Raw genomic sequence first — 21,535 nt, 5'->3', positions numbered from 1 at the left:
CCCGCTTCCCACCCGCAACCCCTCCTATTCCCCAAGGGGTGCCATTTGGGAACCAAAATCCACTTTGTCAGCGCAAGAGCAACCCTGCCTTTTCTTGCTCCACACACCATGTGACACTGGAGAACCTCCAGGGCATATTTCATCTGGCATCAACAAGTAGAGGTCACCGTGACCCAAAACTTCCTGCGTTCTCAGTCAGGCCTGGCAACGCCTGCCAAAGCTAGCCATGGCGGGGGAGGGGGAGCGCCGCTTGTGGGGAGCTGACCAAGTGTGGTGTCGGCCGCGCTGCCTGCCAACAGACAGCAACGCTGGTTTTCCACTGCCGGCCATTCATGGGACTTGGACAGCTTTGCTCCTTGGGACCAAGTCAACAAGCTGGGACCAGAGGAGCTGTAGCTGCAGCCTGCAGGGTAAGGCCGCCTCTGTTTGCGTGCACACTAGGGGCAGCTGGGCTGGATGACCCCCAGGGATTCTGATTTTCCACCTGTTCTACCTGCCAGGCAGTGCCGTGTGACGAGGGTTCAGGACACTCAGGGATCGTCGTCGCATGGTTTTTCTTTTCTACACAGGAAAAAACAAATTGTTATAAGGCCAGAGACTTCATGTTGAGTTTTGCTCAGGGTCAAAGGCAATGATGGTGAAACCGCAAGGCTGGGAAATCATTTTAGAGTCAGTTTGCAGGGTCTACTTCCGTGCAAGAGTGGTAAAGTTTTAGGGCCGCAAAAGATCATAAACCATCCAAAGCGGCGGGGCTTCATCCAGTTTGGTAAAGAGACCTTTGAGTAATTTATGAGAATGACCCACTCCCTGTCCTGCGAAAAAAATACCTGTGAACACCCAGGATATTACTCACAATTCGGGGAGTTCAGGGACTTTCCCGGAAGCCCATCCCCTGACGTTCTTGTCTGCCCCCAGTACCCTCTGTTCCCCCCTCAGCCATCTCATTTTGCCGAAGGAAAAATGTGAGGCGCAGGGGGGGATGTTGACTCTCACAAGGATGGAAGCTGCATGTGGCCCTGCTGAACCCAGACCTCCTGATTCACAGCCTTCCTAGCAGATGACATCACGCTCTCCTACCACAGGACCCCCTTCCTTTCATCTTACTTTCTTTACTCTCAGCGTCCCTGTTTTCCTTCAGTGTTTTCCCTTCCTGTTCACTCCTCCTTGGTCCTCTTTCTTTAATCCTCATATTTTTTATCTTCAACCCTTGTTTCCTCTAGCACTTTCCTGCCCCAGCTCTCTTTTCTTCTTTCGTTATACCTCGTGCTTCCAGCACTTGATCAATTGGTCAATCTTAGCTCTGCGTCCCTCTGACTAGGTCACCGGCCCCTGCTGACTCAAAGGAGATAATGTCTAAACGGAAGGCAGAATGAGATTGCAGAAAGAACTGAAGTCAAACTAAAAAATCCTGCCTCTCCTCTTAAATCTTCAGTATAGATCTAGTACAGGTAGACCCTTTTTACTCTTAGTAAAGAAAGATGACTACATAAAGCGGGTGAAGCACAGAAACCAATTATTTCGGTCAGTAGTTCTCAAATTGTGATCCAGCAATCCCTAGGGATTTCTGAGATCCTTTCAGAGAAGAAACAAGGTCCGATTATTTTCAAAATAATACTAAGCTATTGTTTGCCACTTTTCCTGTGTTGCCATTTGCACTGATGTGCAAAATAACAACAGAAGGTAAAATTGCTGAGGCTTAGCATGTTTAAGGCAGTGACCCCACCTCAGACCATATTTTTCACAGCCATGAATCACAGTCAAAAGAAAAAGTAAGTTTCTCTTTAACTTGCCTTAAAGATGCAGCTTAAATTATTATTTATTTTATTAAATTTATAACCATGAGTACACATCCTTTTTCTATTCCATGACAAAATGAGAAATATGCATGAAGTGCTTCTTCTGTTTGCTGAAGTAAATAGTTGTCTCGAGAAAAAGTAGTTGCACAATTGAGATATAAACTAAGTCAACGGCTTTTTTCCTGGAACACATACTTCCTTGGAAGAATGATGGACAGACAAACTATAGGTATTTAAACCTCAGTATTTCACAGACATTTTTTCAGTAATGAACAAAGTGAAGCTGCCACTTCAAGAGCACAACCAATAATACCTTTTGCCAATCATAAAATTTAAGCTTTCAGTAAAAAAAAACTAGAAAGTTGGAAAAGGTGTATTCACCACCGTGAACTTAACAGCTCCCCAATACTTAAAACTTTTCTGATTTGATTAGTCTTGATGTTGAAATATGTGATAATTTGAGTTTTGGAATGAAATGTGCCAACATTTCGACCGGCAGAAGTCAGTGAACCAATATTTGCCAGACGACCAAATGCATGTTACAAAGCCATGCATGGAGAAAATACACATTTAAAATGCAAGATGCACTAGTAAATTTTAATGTAAGTGAATACAAAATGTTTATTCATATAGTTACAGATCCCAAAATGTAGTTAATATTAAAGAAACTCCCAATTCTTAAGTTTTAATGTAATAGCAAATGGAGAGAGAGAGAGAGAGAGAGAGAGAGAGAGAGAGAGAGAGAACTGTCTGTAATTATCTGAAGACACTGTTAAAATATTTCACTCTTTTTCCATGATATATCTGTATAAGGCAGAATTTTCTTCATCTGCTTCAACTAAACAACATATTATTGCAGACTGAATATAAAAGGAAATAAGAAAATCTCTGTCTTCAATTAAGCCAAACTTTAAAGAGATTTGCAAGAATGTAAAACAACACCACTTTTTCCTTTGGAAAATATGTGAATGAATGAATTTTTTACATTTTACACTTTTAATTTCAAATACAGTAAATATGAATAATTTAACTAACGTCAGCAAACGCTCTTTGGGGTCCTTCATCATTTTAAAGCACACAAAGGAGTCTTGGGGCCAAAATGCTTGAGCGCCACTACTGTAGCAGAACAGGTAAGAAGCAGGAAAAGATCCATCCATTGGTATCGGGCACTATGAGGAATCCAGCTGTCAGAGAGCTCACAACGTAACCGGAAGGTAAACATGCAGCTCTGTAATGGCTCTATGAGCACAGGCATGCCTCAGTGGAGGAGAGATGAAGTGCTCCGCTCAAGTGGAGAGAAGAGGGCTGAGAGAATTCTTCACAGAGAAGGTAACTCTCCAGAAGCCAGAATAGAAACTGGGGATTCAGGACACAGAATGAAAGAAGAGGCAGTGGTGCTGCTGCCTTCAAGCAGGGAAGGAGCCCCAGAACAGGAGGAGGCAGGTATACGAGTGGAGAGCAAGCATTCCATTGGATGCAACTGAGGTGTGGTATGCAGAGCCTGCTGGGAGAAGCCTCCTGTACCATTGATGTTTAAAAACTGTTTGCCAGATGAATGTGTACATGAAAACAACGATAGACTATGAATGGGGTTAGCAGTGTCTTATTGTTTCTACTCTCCACAGTATACATGAGAAAATGTTATGGATACGGCTGATATGGGTCAAGAGAAGTGAGATGATTCATACCAAGTGCAAGTCAGAGACAGAGCTGGGCCCTGACCAAACTCCCCTCTCCTGGCTCCAAAGTCTTATTTACCAGACATTTTTTTTTTTATAAAGTTAGGCCCTGGCTGAGATTCTTCTATCCCAACCTGAGAAGGGTACTAAAGAATGAATAAGGAAAGACAGACAAGCTGTGAGATTCATCTCTCAATGTATGTCTGAATGCCCACTCTCTGATAAGAGCAGTGGAGATTCTGAGATTAAAAGATGCTTTGCCCTCGGAGGCTGATGAACCATTCAGGGGAGAGAAACTCATCTGACCATGACTTAGAGAGTTCAGTGCTACCCTAACTACAGAGCACAGAGAGGAGCTTTGCCTGAAGCTGCTGAAGCTTTCCAGAGAGGATGGAGAAGACAGGAGTAATTCAAGAGATTTTTAAAGAATGGAGACTAACAAAACAACACTAATACATCAGCCCTGAGGCTCCTGAAGGGCAGGGACTCCGACTTGTTTTCCTATGGGTCCTGCACACCTAGCATCATGCATGTCACAGCAAAGACATCCCATAAATATCAGATAAGCTACTCGGGATGCAAGGGCAAAGAAGAGACATGCCACTGAGACACAATTTTGAATACGCCATGAATTATCTATGCTTTGGTCTATGACTCCCCACTCTCCCTTTGTTCATCCTTAGAAATCTTGCCAGTCTTCATTACCAGATCTGCCCCTAGCAGGCAGCCTCTCCTAGACTGGCAATCAGAAGGTTAAAAGATGTCCTGTTCCATTGCAGAGCCTTGCAGACACTCAGAACAAATAAAACAGCCACTGAACATCAAGTTTTTGTTTCACCTTCACACCACCTCTCTGACATCTCCCTCTCTCAGCAAGCAGGGGCCAGAAGAATTGCATTGGTAAGAGAGCCAGACTCTCTGTGAGGAAGTCTACAATCAATACACGTGACACAAGTCGTGTATTGTCACAATACACAAGACACAAGAGGCCCCGGAACTGAGAGCGCCTCTGCAAAACTGAAGCCAATCATTTCCGAAGGTGGTGCATCCTGCTCCTCCAGGATGGATGAGCCTGCTCCCTGCCTCGACCAGAGCAAGGAGAAAGGCTTCAGTGATGGATGACAGCAAGGGAATTGTCACCCTAAAGAAGGGGTGTTATGTAGTTCTCTCACCTCTGCCATCAACACTGACACACACAGATATTCAGCACTACCTATCATGTCTCAAATCGCCCCAATTTAAGAGACTTCCTCGTTCTGAGATTGGCTGCCAGTACACGTGGCAAGCAAGAGAAAATCAATTACACCTGGGTGAAGCTGAGTGCTATAATTCAAAGAACTGCGTTAGTCAGAACAAATGATGCAACTTTAAGATGCAAGCCGGAGTCTGGGAGGAGGCGGAGGGATTTCAGCAGGATAAATAGCAAGCTGAACTCCAAGCTCAAGGACGTGAAGCAGTTCTGACAACCAGGGACCTCTGATAGAGCCATTTAACAGGTATTCTCAGCATTTTGAATAGATACTTTTCGTTCAGAAACAAAGCTTTGAAAGTAGGCATGCAGGGGGCTGGCGGAATGAGGAAGAGAGGGAGAACACAGTGACGAGTGTTCGAGGAGAAAGAAAAATTGCACTGGAGATCATTTTGTGAGATCCAGAAGCAATGTTGGCGTCCCTCACAAAGTCTGCTCAGTACTCCACTGACTCAGGCTGAGTGAGGCCCCCTTTCCTCTCACTTCATACGCTGCCCTGTTACAGTACATATAATGTGTTGTAGTAAAACACATTATATGTACTCTGTTTCCAAAAACGTCTCTGTATAGGGCTCATCTGATTGTGCCTGAACCCAAGAATGTCATGGAAATATCTTTGTTCCCCAGGGTTCTAGCTTAAAGCAAGGCCCCACAGTAAGAACTCCATGTGTTCAAAGGCTGTATTTTCAGTGAGATTCAAGTTATAAACTGAAAAATGAACAATTCATTAAAAATATAGATAGATTCAAACCAGGCTGATGTCCCGAGGGCTGCTTTGACCATCCCTTTTCCATAAGGCTGTTTTCTTTATCAAGAAAAGCACTGCCTAATCCTAATTAAAGACAAGTAGAAAGGCCTGTAGAGGCGCGGTCAACTCTAAAGAAAGAGATTTTATAAGTACAAACCGTCAGGATCGTGTTTCCTTTGCAAAACAAATGCCTTTAAAACCGGTGGAAAACATTTTTAAGAGTGTGAGCTTCAAATTTCCCAGAACCTGAAATATTGAAAATTAGTGGCATAAACCCAAAATACCAATGGCTTCACCTGTCTTTCCATTGTCCATCCACATCCTCTGAGCAAAAACAAACAGCACTCAGATGAAAGATCACATTTAGCTGCAAATTCAAACCAGGTTCCAAGATTCAAATGGCTTCTTCTTTGGCTTCTAAATAAATATTGCTAATAAAATCCCTGTGAGCCCACAAAATAAGGGACCATTTTATTCAGCTCACAGAAACAATCCATACAACACAGAACAAGATGTCTCTCCAGTAAATTTATGAAAATCTGCCTCTTCAGAAGCCAAAATGAATATTCCTCCTGTTCTCCTGGGTCAGCTTTGTAAGGTCACCACAGTCAGGGCTGTGTCTGAATGTTGAAGGCTACTCAATTAATCTTTCCATGTGCAGAGATGTGAAAGCGTTTACGGAAGGTCTAAACAGAAACCTCAGCAAAATGCAGCTGAGTTCTGGATGCAAGGGCAAAGCAGAGACATGCCACTGACATGCCACTTCTCCTCTATCATGCAAGTTTTATCTCCATTAATTTTCTCCGTCTTCTTTTATATTGTCCCTTTATTCACCCTGCCTCCTTAAGTTTACTTTTATTTCTTCTCTCTTTTCTTCTTCTCTCTTGCTCTTTGTCTTCATTCTCTGTCCACTATACAGGGTTTGGGTTGGGGCTATCATATAATTGTGCTGGAATATTTGGGCTATTTCATCTAGACAAATATCTATATTTTAGCATTTTCCATTTAATAACAGAAGTGAAGAAGGAAAAGGAAAAATAATTAGAATAAATTGTGCTCATCAACTTTAGCAAATTAGACGATACTAAAAGCACAGAGAGGAGCCGTTGATATGGTTTAGATTTTTAAACATGTCTTTGACAAGATGCATTTGTTAAACAAGTTAATACGTGTATAGCACTTAGAACAGGACTTGCATGCAATAGGCACTCAAAAATGTTAATTTGGTTGTTATTTTGATCATCATTATTATCAGCTGTGCTGGTCAGCACTCTTCCTTACTTGTGATAAGCAGTTGGTGGCAGTGGTATTGCCCATAGACAAAAGCAGAGCCAGTTCTGAAGTTAGGCAGATGTAGAATCCTCACACTGCTCCCAGTGCGCTCTGAGCAGCATGCCGTCCTTCACCCACAGTCACAGGACTAGATGAGCAACAGGTAACTGACGACCAAGCGTTTTTAAAGGGAGGGGGGAAAATGAGGAAAATCAATATCAGAATCGAGAAACCATAGACCTAGGAAATACAAAACCGCAATCTCAAGGAGACAGAGTTAGTAGAAGATACAGAAAAAGAAAGAAAGAAAGAAATTTAGGATAAATAATGTGTATCTTCAGAGTGGTTTAAAAGGATATTAAATCCATGAAGACAGAGTAGGCAGGGCCTTGATGCTTAAAGGGTGGTCCACAGACCATCACCATCACCTGGGAGCTTGTTGAAAGCACAGAATCTCGGGCCTCATCCTGGAATGATTAAAACAATCTGCAGTTTAACAAGACCCACAGGTGATTTGTATGCACACTGCTATTAGAGAAACACTGAACTAGCAGCCTTGACATTTGAATTTTGATTATTGGGAAAAGAATCACTGATAAACTGCAAAACAGAAATAGATATTGCTGAAATGAAAAACAATGAGTCAAAACACCCAGTTGTATTAATCTTCTTTACTGCTAAATCTGAGCTCCTCTTGGCAAAACTCCATATCAGGAGAAAGTAAAGGAGGAAAATGTTTCTTAGAATCCTACATTTAGCATCTAAACTGCCATTCAAATAGGAGAGCAGAATAAGAATATATTGAGTGTTACAAAGATTCAGAAAAGTTACCACTCTTCATGCCCTCTAGGAAAAACTATATATCTATATACTCGAAAATATCTGAAAAAAATTGTGGGAAGCAAAAATAAATAAATAACACAGAAGATACAAGAGGCAGTGATGAGTACATGAATCAGAAAACAGATTAATAAATAATTCAGTTCGTAATCTCCAAATATTTATAACTAGGATCTTAGGTCATCTCAAAATGGAAGGTAACGGAGAGAAGGGGAAAAAAAAAAACTACTGAAGTTCTTACCTCATTTAGGGGAGGACAGAGCTATTAAATAACTCCGGATAATAATGGCAAAATGACTATCTGCCAGCTACGTGATTCTATTTATATGAAGCTCCAGAAAAGATAAATCTAATCCATAGTAGCAGAAAGCATATCAATGACTAACAGGGTGTCGGAAAGAGGTGGAGGCTGGGGAGGGTGTTGTATAGGAAATGACACAGGCTATTACTAAATGTCCTATATCTCAACTGTGGTGGTCATTAAGTGGTTGTATATATTTGTCATGATTCATCAACATATATACTTAAAATGGCTACATGATATTACATGTAAATGATACTTCAATAAAGTTGATTTCAAAAATCCATCTGTCACATATACAAAGGAACTACTAGAGCAACATGACTTAAATGCACCATTTACAAACCACTGGAAGAAGAAAGGAGCTGGGGAGAATCTTAACAAATACAGGTGTTTCCACACACAATGACAATTGTAACTAACATTTATTTCATACACACTTTTTCTCCGGCAAAGTTTTAAACATTTTGCATATAAATTTCCTCAATCCCTACAAAAAGTCAATGAATTGAGCATGATTATCATCATTCTTATTTAATTTATGAAGAAACTGAGGCACAGAAAGTGTATGTAATTTAAGCAAGGTCACACATCTACTATGGTAGAACTGGGTTTCCCAGCCAGAGCAAGTAACGTTTTTCTACACTGCTTCTTGTCATAAGTTAAAAACATAAAATAAAATGGATGAAACAATTGCAAAATGTCCTTAAAGCAGAAGACTTTGGAATAAATTTCCCTATTATAAGTCAGAGACAAAGATTTGTTAAAGAAAAGAATAAAGCTTAGCAATAAGTTATGTATAAAAGATATACCTAAACAGAAAGATCCAGAAAAGATAAAAATAAAAAGATTAAATTGATACATAGGGTAAATGTGAAAATAGCAGATATATTAATTTTAATATAAAAAGCAGAACTCAAGGGGAAAATTATTTTAAAATATCAGAGAATTATTTAAATTGATAAAAGATATAATTAAGAGAATAAAGCTGTCATTAACCTTCTATATACCTAAATAAAACAGATGCAAAATAACTAAATACAAACTGTAATAAAGCAAAAATAGTGAAATATTTTAACATATCTTTTCAATAACTGTCATCTTAAGTAAATCAAAAGCAAATACAGATGTGAATAATTTGACTATATATATTTTCCAAACACTTTTCCTATGAACATTGACCTATTAGCCTACTATGAAGCAAAAATTATATATAGATCAGAGATTCCAATCTTAAAGCTGTACAGTTAGAAATTAACAAGAAAGGTTATCCATCCTCTCCAAAAAAATGACAATCCGCCTGAAAATATTGAAACATTTTAAATAATAATTGTGGTCAAAATCCATTTAGAAATAAATGGCAATAATACTACATGTCAAAATTTGTGGGATGTAGTTATTGTAGCAAAGTAATATTGAGAAGAAGCCATATGTTCTTAAATGCATTTACTATCAAACAGGAAAAATATTGAATATAAACTCTGAACCCAATTTAAAATACAATGTAAAATAACAATGAAATAAATCAAATGGTTGTTGAAAAGTAATACATAGAAAATAAGTATTAATAAAATAATAAATTTTAGGAGTAATCAATAACCCCAATAGCTGCTTCATTGAAAAGACTAATTATATAGGTAAAATCCTGGAAACTTTTCATAAAGAAAAGAAAGACAAAATAAAAAATGTTATCATCAATTGCTATGGTTTGAAGCAGCTATAGGGTTTGGAGTGACTTCATTGGTAATTTAATCTAATAAGGTTTTTTTTTTAAAGTTTGATGTCCAAAAAAGAGAAATTACTCAGTTGTCACGGCAACTGACATTAATTTGACCTCCTAATTCAAGTGCAAGCCTTCTTTCACTACTTGAGACAATTCTCAGTCTTTTATTTCCCTCTTTCCCTCCTCTCATACATGGATCAGAAATACTCTCTGAATATAAATTGGATATAGAAAATGAGGTGAAAATACATAGAAGTAGATGATTTATTAATAGTTTAAGTACATTGGTAAGTAATTGAAATAAACTTAGTATATTTGGAAGTAACCCTGACATTTGAGGTCAAGGACAAGAATGATTATCATCTTTCTCTGTTAGTGCCAAAATAAGTACTGAGGTCCTTAAACCATGGCTCTAATTTATTGTAAGCACTAAAATGTTCCTATGAATGTCTAAAGAAGTCCACCATTTTTTTCAGTATATATTACCTGTCTTGATTTTTTTTTTTTTTACTTATTTTCTTAACCATTAGAGAAGTAAATTTTCTATAGCAGGAGAACTTCAGACATGATATACTAAAAAACCATAAAATGCATAGCTTAATTCTGATCTCTTTGGGCAGCTTAAATTTTGACCTTCCAGTGTCTGAAACGCAGAGCGAGGTGGAAAATAAAGAAGTTAGGACACAAATTTTATACAAGTAGATAGTAATCCTTCCTGAGTATTAAGACAGAAGATGTATGATTTAACATCATTGCTGTTTCATTCATTAATTCATTCCGCAAATATTTAGTTTGTACTATGTGCTAGAAGCAATGGTAAATATTATATAATGTAATATTTACAAGTGGTTACATGCTTTAAAATCTACTCTCTACTAGGTAAAATACAAGGAACAGAACACAAAATTTTTAGTAAGCAGGGGTTTCTATAAACCAAAGGAAGATGTAGTCAGCCCTAGTTTTCCTGCAGCAGAATTTGGTTTTACTACAGCAATCGCTGAAGTGAGTGCAAATCAGATATAGCCCCTCTCCAGAGTCTACTATTTAATGAGCAGAAAAGATACAAATACTATCAGAAGAAAGAAAGAGATTTCTGTAAGTAATAGGCATGAGAGTCATGTTCAGAAGAGGAGGGAAGACTGCTTTCAGCTGGAGAGATTTAAAAAATTCACTTTAAGTGATTAGAGCTGATCTCAGAGAAACAGGATTTGTGTAAGTCAAGATGAAGAAAGGTGTTTCAAGCGGATGAAACTATAGTTTGTTTCTGTTTATTTAAGATAGAGAAGGAAAGCCCAAGGCATAGCTGTGAAAGACTCTTTTCTCCATTTGAAAGTTACGTAAAATGATAAGATAACAAATATAATTTGGAATCAGATCATAGTGGACCTTGAATGCCAAGATGAAAGTGAAAATGCTAACATCTAAAAGCCCCTTTACTTCAACGAAAGGCAAGAGACAAATCACTTATTAAGTGATTGTGATGGTTAATATTGAGTGTGAACTTGATTGGATTCAAAGATGCAAAGTATTGTTGTTCGGTGTGTCTGTGAGGGTGTTACCAAAGGAGGCTAACATTCAAGTCAGTGGACTAGGAGAGGCAGCCCCACCCTCGATCTGAATGGGCACAATCTAATTAGGCACCAGAATGGCTAGGATAAAAGCAGGCAGAGGAAAACGGAAGGAATAGACTCTCTGAGGCTTCTGGCTTCCATCTTTCTTCATGGTGTGTGCTTGCTGCATGAAGACTCTTTTTTCTTTAACTTTTGGACTCTTGGACTTACAAGAGTGTACCAGTGGTTTGCCAGGGACTCTCAGGCCTTCGGCCACAGACTTAAGACTACACTGTCCACTTCCCTACTTTTGAGGATTTGGGACTCAGACAGGCTTCCTTGCTCCACAGCTTGCAGACAACCTGTTGTGGGACTTCACCTTTTGATCGTGTGAGTCAATACTCCTTAATAACTCCCTTTCATATATGCATATAGTAAGCAGGGGGTTACTCTAGAGAACCCTAATACGGTGATTGAATGCTTAATTTCATAATTTTATGACTCCTATTTTATTGAAAGCAAAATGAATAAAATACATCCGTATCATCAAGTATAGATGGATTTTAATCTTCAATTAATTTCCTAACGGTAACAATATTTGTACCTTTGAACTTTTCATTATGGATCAGGTCACTAATTCCTGAGAAGTGAAAGTGTTTCCACTATAAAGCTGCTGATGTCATCCTTAAACTGGAAGGAAGGTTGTAATCTCAGTATGCTTGCTTTTATTGATCTGCTGTATGTCAACCTTTCAAATGCTTCTTGATTAGGCTGATGAGTTAGTTATTAGCCCTTGTTGAAAGAGGACCATATATTAGGACTTTCCCAGGAGAAAATGAACCAGACCAACAACAACCATATCCTATTAGGGAAGAAAATATTAGACTAGCTGCAACATTCACCTACTGGAACTCCGTAGTAGACAAACACACACACACACACACACACACACACACACACACACACACACAGAATCCAAACATTAATGAAAACTTGTACTCACCACCAGCCATCTTTCCCTTTTGTTTTCAAATACTATGAGATATGAATTGCATGTCTACGAATTGTGGGGATAGCTTATAGCAGAATACTTCACTGACGGACTCTTACACACCTTCAGGCATTGAGTATCCTTTACCTCACCCCACCTATAGGACTGTAATGTATGCCCTACTTGATAACAGAGCCTGGTACTTGCTTTATTCTTTTGTTTCATTTATAGCGTCAAGTCTGTACTACTTTATGATTTATGTGAACTTGGATAAAATCACCCAATCTGTGTGTCCTCATTTGTTAAACAGCACAATCATAGTTTTCTTAGAGGACTGCTGTAAGGATTATATAAGAAAGTGTTTGCAACTGTTCTTGGTAAAGTATGTGCACATATTGTCTGTTACTGTAATTTAACATATTTTATCAAGCGTCTACTATTTCTGGGGCAAGAGAAATGACAATGATTGACTTCCTCTGGGTGTGCAAAGTCTCTCCTAAAACATTTAGGTAAGGTCAAGTGTCGTAACTGTTTGTAGCAACTGTGTAGACTTTGGAAGTGCCATCTTCTGCATAATCTCAGATAATGTCCTGTATTTAGATAACACAGAGAAGGAATAGGTTTACAAGACCAGCATCAGTTTAGGCCACGTCACAGTGGTCAGAGTGGCAGGTGGAGGAGAGATGGAGGTTCTGAGAGAAATGCATAGTGAGAGACAGAAAGCTGAGTGAATGAATAGCCGCCTCTAGAGGTTGATTCAGAATAAAAGAAGCTATATTTAGCCTAATTAAGCAAAGTTACTTTACTTAGTCTGAAATGTTTAAGTTTCACAGGTAGAAAAGATCCTTGGACTTTTTTGGTTTCTTGTCAGAGGAAAGGAAACATACAGAATGACAAGCTGAATGGAATTCTGAGTCAAGCCTTGAGTAATGAAACCGCTAAAGAACAGGGCATCTCGAAGGAGGTCTCCTTCTTTTTATGATAGAATATATGTTGAGAAGAAATCTTCTTAATTCAGTAAGACCTCTTGACAAGCTCATATGTGTTAGTATTTCTATTGGCCTGCTTTATAAAGTCACATTTTTATTTATAGGTAAATAGTGTCCATATTTAGAATATCTAATTTATAATAAAATGATAGTTGGCAACATTCACTGAGCACCTACTATGTCTTCAATGCATTGTGCATTTTGGTTTTTTTAACTTTTAAATTTTTATTTATTGACTGAGATGGAGTCTTGCTCTGTCTCCCAGGCTGCAGTGCAATGACATGATTTGGGTTCACTGCAACCTCTACCTCCCAGGTTCAAGCAATTCTCCTGCCTCAGCCTCCCAAGTAGCTGGGACTACAGGCACCCACCACCACCCTGGGCTAATTTTTTTTTGCATTTTTAGTAGAGATGGGGTTTCACCATGTTGGTCAGGCTGGTCTTGAACTCCTGACCCCAGATGATCTGCCCACCTTGGCTCATGCTGCGATTACAGGCATGAGCCACCATGCCCATCCTGTACATTTTGTTTTTAATAACCCTAACAGGAGGTGTTGCTATCCTCAGTGTTCCCATGAAGAAACCGAAGATCACAGAGGTAAAGAAAATTAACAGCCTGTGAATGACAAAAATAGGTTTTGAACCTGGACCTGACAAGCATCACAGGCAACATATAATATACTTATAATTCCATCTCTAGAATTTGGCAGTAGAAACTTGATACAGTCACTAGGAAAATATTTTGTTTGATTAACTGAGAACAGATTAATAAACTTCAGAGGTTAGTTCTGTTAGACCTAGGAGGAATCTTTGAGACCAAATCCGAAATCCTTATATCCCAGATGGGAAAACAGATCTAGAGAGGAAAGGATGACTGGCCCAGGCAACAAAGTAAGTCCATGACAAAGCTGGTATTAAAATTAAAGTCACCTAACCCTTGTTCCAGTTGTTCCTGGGGTCCCTTGGGCAGACCGCATGACAGGCCCACGGACTAGTCGATCAGACAGAATACACATGGGGCATCTTCCCTGACCCTCCATTTCCATCTCTGGGTTCTGCTCTGTCTTCTCTATTGCCCGCAAATCACCCAGGAGAAGCCTCACCACAGCTGCTCCACCCATTAGCAGACCAATGCCTAGGCCAGAGTCGTCAATGTTTCCAGGCCTCTGGCCCCACGGCCGTGCTGGCTTCCATGCAGCATCAAGGAGAAGCCCCTCCTCCCCAGCTCAGTGTCACCCTTGGTCACCTGGGCCCCAGTGGTTATGCTTGTGCCAAGAATCTCACAAAATATTTTTTAAACTGGTCTGCCAGCTTCCACACCCAGCCCCCGCCCACAGCCCCCACTAAATATAGCACTCAAACCCAGTCAATGGAAAAATAGGAGAAATGAGCCATGCCATCTTCTCCCTCTTTCTTGTCCTAATTTTTCCTAGACTCTGACCCCACCCAAACACCAGTTCTCTTCCGTCAGGTACAAAACAAAATCTCCTGTGCATGTGACTTAGCGCAGACACAGGTAAATATCTGCTGTGTATGCGTGTGCCTGTACGTTCATGAATGTGCTTGCGTAAATGTAGCAGGGATATTATTGGCAGTCAAATATTCTGCTATGCTTGGAATCAATTGCTGGCCTTTTAAAGTGTCAGTCACAGGTTAAGGCTGCATTTATAAATGTTCTAACCACTGGAATTTACCTCTCTGAGCTCAAGAAATTCAAGGTAAATTGTAAAGTTTGAAACAGAATCAGTCAAACCAAATTACAGTGAGCAGCAGGACACCTGAGAGCACCGGCTTCCATTGCTCAAGTATAAGATGTCACAGATCTTGACTGGGACTTGGCATCAGTTGCAAGGGACTCCATTAATAGGCATATATACAGATAAAGCCCAGAAGACTGCCCATAGCCTTCAGGAGTTAGGAGATAGGAATTACTAACTGTTGTCTTGCTTCAGACAAGATACATAACCCTTCATTTAAGTTTTTGACTTCCTAGATAAAGCATAGTAAAGAAAAACAGTCAAGAACACCTACATAGAGCCGAGCCCCATGCTCCACACTTCCATCTTTTCCTCTTGGTTAATTTTCCTAGGACCCATGTAAAGCCCAGAGAGGTTAATTGAATGATCTGTTCAAAATCGTGCAGCCAAGGGATGGCAAAGCCAGGCGAGGACCCAGATCTCCTCATTTCAAACAGCTGCCTTACTTCCAGGTCAGCTTTATACATGGAAGACACACACACACCCCCTTTATGTTTTCACCTTGTGTGTTCTTCTCTTATTACTAGCCACTGATAGTTTCCACCACAGCAAGATATACCTCAAATATACCTTGTCCCACCTCAGACAAGTCCGATGTCCACTATGCCAAAACCAGGTCGACGGCTTATTATCAAATAATCTCCAACTTTTTCTTAGTTTAACCTTGTCTAGAATCTCTTTTGATGACAAAACAGAGCTGAGCTAAATCTGGAGGAATCCCAGGCAAATTCCAACCTCCAAAGACAATTAAATAATACTGCAAAAAAAAAATTTTTTCATCAATAACGAAAGGAACCTAAAAAATATGCGACACCATAGATATACGACGACATGCTATAAATTGGGACACATAGTTTTAACAAGGAAAGAAATCATAGAAGAGGAGATATAGTAGGTGTATGTGTATATGTTTGGGTTATTTACTTATTTATTTAAGACGGGGTGTCTCTCTTTCATCAGGGTGGAGTGCAATGGTACGACCTCGGCTCACTGCAACTTCCGTCTCCCAGGTTCCAACAATTCTTCCTCAGGCTGCTAAACAGCTAGGACTATGAGCACATGCCACCACGCCCAGCTAATTGTATTTTTAGTAGAGATGGGGTTTGACCATGTTGGACAGGATGATCTTGATCTCCTGACTTCGTGATCCACCAGCCTTGACCCCCCAAAGGGATGGGATTGCAGACACGAGCCACCACGCCCAGCCGGTTTATTTTTTTAATAGAAAGAAGTATATCATTACATTTTAAGGAAAGTTAAGAATAGAGAGGTAATCTTTGTAACTTAATGATGCAAAGTGAACCTTGTAAGATGTTTTCTTGGTCTGTATTTTTATTAACTTTTCTGTATGATTTAATACTTGTAACCATACTTTTGTTCTTCTATTCTTTCATTCAAGTATACATTTTTAGATTGTTCATCTAACATACCTTGTCAATTGAACCGTATTTTCTTTACCTGCATGATATTGACTCCTTATCTTGCCCTGGCTTGCCTTTTCACTGTCTGTCTTGAAACTCTGCCCATCTCTTCTGCCTCTTTGACTGCTCCTTGGTTCCTTTCACTGGTGCCTCTTTCTCCTTCTGCCTCTTGCCTCTTCTAAGACATTATTACCCAGGTTTAGTCCTTAGCTCTCTCAACAATCCCCCTCCCCAGGCATTTCTTTCCTCACTCATTCTCATGACCTGCTGATGATCTTCAGAACTGCATCACCACGTCTATCTTTTCAAACGAGCTTCGGTGGTATATCTTCATTTTCCTTGATCTGTCCATCCATAGGTTGCTCTCATCGTCAGTCACCAACCCATTTCAGTAACAGTTGTTCTTCTAATTTTCCAGACTGAAAATAAATGGCATCATTTTTAACCAATTCTTTATCTTCGTCTTCTGGAATGTAAAATTTTGCTAAATATTTAAATCCTTTTATTCATCTCTATACCTTGATAGGACTCTGGCTTGTCACTTATCTCAGTAGCTTCCTTTGTGGCTTTCCTGCCTCTGGTCTCTTCTCACTCAAATCTACCCTGCATGCCCCTGCCAAAAATTCTTCCTTCAGCATCATGCATCATGCCTCTCCTCCACTAGCATACCAAATCATGGTCTAACCCAGTTTGCCTAGTTAATCCCAATGCTACTCAACAAGCACTTCCTAATCCACCTAGAACAGCCTTCCACACTACATCAGTATAACTTTTTGCTCTTTTAGATCCCATTTTCCCAAATGCCTCATTTTTGCCCCTACAAGCTTCAAAATTCAACCTATCCTTCCAGACTTGGCCATACTCCTCTTTCTTTAGAAACCTATGCTGGTCAACTGCCAGTTTGCCCTCAGATCCATCCTCTCCCTTCCCTTTGCCTCTCTGTATCGCTACTAGGGAACGAGGCTCCCTTGCCCCCTAGATTTTAGGTAGGTTTGGCTCCAGGAGAGCACGAACAAAGATTCAAGAAGAGAAAGACAAGCCAGTAAATGTAGCCCTCTATTATATATATGACTGGAATTGTGCGATAAAGTTCTCACTTATTCATTCATTCCGCAGATAACTAGCTACAGGATGTGCATGCAACCACATCAGGTGTTGGAATTTGGAGGGAGGGCACAAAAAACGATCAGGTACAAAGCATTCATTATCTTGATAAAAAGGCATTCCCACACAAATGAAGCATTAACATAAGGTAGTAATGCCAGATGAATGCCACAAAAAAAAAATATGCTTACTGTTCCATATTTAAACCTTTTGGCCTCATAGATGAAATCTTAAATATGTGGTTAGAGGACTGAGTTTATTTCCAGAAAGCCAATAAAGATGGAATGGTTTAGTTTTTCACTGTAGTAATTGCATGTTGTACTACTGGGATATATGGGGAGTGTAGCATGTCAATCAAAGCCAAGAGCAACAAAAATGTTTTCAAGACCAGGAATCCTCTTTAAATAATTAGGAGTGTGCATGTTTGTGTGTGAATGTTTAAAATACTTCTCATTTTAATTAGTAGTAGTATATGTTGATATTGCATGAACAATGAGATAATACCACAAAAATGAAAGAGTAAAATCATCAGGCTGGAGTGCAGTGGAAAATTAAAAAAAAAAAGAAAATCATTTATTCAGCATTTATTGTGAAACTATGCTGGGTGCTGATTAAAATAGGTATATATAAGTCATGGTCTCTATCCTTGAAGGGCTTCCAGTTTAGTGGGTGACCCAATCAAGTAAGCAAGTAATAACGGTGAAGCTTAATGATGGGACATAGTTTGGATATTTGTTCCTTCTAAGTTTCATGTTGAAATTTATTCCCCGATGTTGGAAGTGGGGCCTGGTGGGAGGTGTGGGGGTCATTCTTTATGGCGAGTATGTCAGCAAGCCATTCATGAGGGATGAATGGCTTGCTGACATACTCGCCATAAAGAATGAGTTCTCATTGCATTGGTTCCAGTGAGATCTAGCTATTAAAAAGAGCCTGGCACCTTCCTCCTCCCTCTCCCTTGCTCCCTTCCTTGCCATATGACATTGCTGCTCCCTTTCCTTTTTTGTCATAATTGGAAGCTTCCTGAGGCCCTCACCAGAAGCAGATGCCAGCACTATGCTTCCTATACCATCTGCAGAAACATGAGCCAAATAAACCTCTTTTCTATTTTTTTTTTTTTTTTTTTGACGGAGTTTCACTCTTGTTACCCAGGCTGGAGTGCAATGTCACGATCTCTGCTCACCGCAACCTCTGCCTCCTGGGTTCAAGCAATTCTCCTGCCTCAGCCTCCTGAGTAGCTGGGACTACAGGCATGCACCACCATGCCCAGCTAATTTTTGTGTTTTTAGTAGAGACAGGGTTTCACCATGTTGACCAGGATGGTCTCGATCTCTTGACCTCGTGATCCACCTGCCTTGTCCTCCCAAAGTGCTGGGATTATAGGTGTGAGCCACCACACTCAGCAAACCTCTTTTCTTTATAAATTATCCAGCCTAAGGTATTCCCTCAATAGCAGTGTAAACAGACTAAGACATGATGATAATTATGGTTACTTACCCACACCAAACACCACATTATTGCTTTACTTAAGTCATAACACAAAACCTTTTAGATAGACATTATTATTACATTATTATTGTACGAATCTAAATAAAGACATACTCAAAAACACTGGAAACTTGTTTAAGGTAGCACAGTTTAGTGTGTGGTGGAGCCAAGGTGTTTGAACCTAAAGTCTGTCTGAGTTCGGAGCCATGGGTTCCTAACTACATAATAAAGCATAATATATCTATTATTAAAAGATCATTTTTGTTCATAACCCTGAATTCATAACAACAGAAAAGAGCTTGTAGTACTTAATAGATAAAGGAGTTTAGACTGCAATCTAGCTATGGGTAAGAAATTTCAGCGGCAATTCCAGGTCTGCTTTCCTTCACTCATTCAGTAGGATATGTATAAGAAATACAGAATGCATCTTCAGAACACTTTAACTACAGAATCACATTTTTAATAAAAGAGTTTTGGCCAGCCACAGTGGCTTATGCCTGTAATCCCACCGCTTCGGGAGGCCAAGGTGGGTGAATCACCCGAGGTCAGGGGTTCAAGACCACCCTGGCCAACATGGTGAAACCCCATCTCTACTAAAAAGACAAAAGTTAGCCAGGCATGGTGGCATGTGCCTGTATTCACAGCTACTCAGGAGGCGGAGGCAGGAGAATTGCTTGAACCCAAGAGGCAGAGGTTACAGTGAGCCAAGATAGCACCATTACACTCCAGCTTGGATGACAAGAACAAAACTCCATCTCAGAAAAGGAAAGAAAAGGTTTTTCGGGAGAAACGTTAATGAGACCAAGAGAGCTCTTCAAAGCACAATAATTGGTAAATGGCTACATTACCATCTTTGTTTAGAAAAAGCATGGGCTTTATACTTCAGGTAAACTATATTAAATTTAAGCCACCATACATTGGGTTCTGTACAAATGCAAAGCTAACAGTGCGATTTCTCAATTTTCCAATTAAAATAAAATTTCTGTTAAGAAAGAAACTTATGGCATTTCAAAGCAGATTGATAAAAGTCTAACCTATGCTGAGTGCTTAAAAAGTGTGAAGTGTGGCCAGGCGCGGTGGCTCAAGCCTGTCATCCCAGCACTTTGGGAGGCCGAGGCGGGTGGATCACAAGGTCGAGAGATCGAGACCAACCTGGTCAACATGGTGAAACCCCGTCTCTACTAAAAATACAAAAAATTAGCTGGGCATGGTGGTGCGTGCCTATAATCCCAGCTACTCAGGAGGCTGAGGCAGGAGAATTGCCTGAACCCAGGAGGCGGAGGTTGCGGAGAGCCGAGATCGCGCCATTGCACTCCAGCCTGGGTAACAAGAGCGAAACTCCATCTCAAAAAAAAAAAAAAAAAAAAAAAGTGTGAAGTGTGAATATTTCCTATCAATCAATACAATCTATGACTGGGTTAAGAGACTGGAATATATCAATTTATCTGTAGTCACTTTTTAGCTGAGGGATAATTAACATACAGTAAAACACACAAATTGTTAAGTGTTGACTTCAGTGAGTTTTGACAATTTTGTACACCTGTATAATCATTCCCTCAACAAAATATTGAATATCTTTATCACCTCAGAAAGTTCCTTGAATCTTTTTCCAGTCAATCTTTTCTAAAAATGTAACAAACTTCCGATTTCTATCTCCATAGTTAGTTTTGCCTATTCTTGGATTTGAATGAATAGGACCAGAGAGTGTGTATGTTGTTGAATTTGGCTTCATTCAGTTAATCTGATGTTTTTGAGATCCATGTTGTTATATGTAAAAGTAGTTCATTATTTTTAATGGCTAAGTAATATTCCATTGAATTAATAATATACCATAAGCATTGCTGTTTAAGTCTTTTGTGGACTTATAGTTTCATATGTCTTGAGTAAATTCTTAGAAGTAGTACAACCGTGGAGTATATCTTAGATGAATTTTATAAAAACTGCAGATTGCAGAGCACTTTGCCATAGCCGTGCACCATTTTGCACTCAGTAGAGCAATGCCTGAAAGTTCCAGTTGCTCCATATCATCACTGGCATTTAATATTGTCAGTCTTGTTGATTTTAGCCATTTATAATTTACCTTATTGTGGTTTTGTTCTCAATAAGCACTTTCTCATGTGCTTATTGACTATTCATATACATATATACATGTATATATATTATTTTGTGAAGTGTTTGCCTACTTTTATGCATATAATGCTATAACTTCTTTTCAAATCTGACTCAATAAATGAAAATATTTAGCTATTCATTTGAGAGTTTGGGTATTCATCTGTCATTTCCAGTATAAACAGTGGTACATTTACTTAGGTGGTCCATTAGTATCTTCCTGGAAATTACTGGGCATGTTTTTTTAGTTACATTATCTTATCATTCCCAGTAATGATCTATGAATTTAAAAAGGGGGAAGGAGAGACCATTAAGCCCAGGGCTTAACAACAATGTTCCATATGGAACCGTTAAACTACTTACTAACCATCTGCTCATGGCGATGAGCCCATTCTGTTTTTATACAGAGTATTTTTTGTAAAAAAAAAAAAAGTCTCAGTGACGGATAATACACATATTTTTAAAATACGATATTCAATCAGCAACATACAGCTTGCTAAAAATGGCGAATATGAAAGGTG

General features: G+C 39.4%; 1 long non-coding RNA gene across 1 annotated transcript in view; it reads left to right on the top strand.

Annotated features, from left to right (window-relative positions):
• The first annotated feature begins 302 nt into the window (after window positions 1–302).
• Window positions 303–21,535, top strand: part of LOC141585268 (uncharacterized) — a 118,583-nt gene continuing 97,350 nt past the window's right edge. Inside the window, exon 1 of the long non-coding RNA XR_012518665.1 lies at window positions 303–410. This is a non-coding gene — a long non-coding RNA (uncharacterized LOC141585268). The remainder of the gene's footprint in view (window positions 411–21,535) is intronic.

This window comes from Saimiri boliviensis, chromosome 8 (assembly GCF_048565385.1).
Source record: "Saimiri boliviensis isolate mSaiBol1 chromosome 8, mSaiBol1.pri, whole genome shotgun sequence".
NCBI classification, from domain to species: Eukaryota; Metazoa; Chordata; class Mammalia; order Primates; family Cebidae; genus Saimiri; species Saimiri boliviensis.
This window is presented reverse-complemented; position numbering and strand designations above follow the sequence as displayed.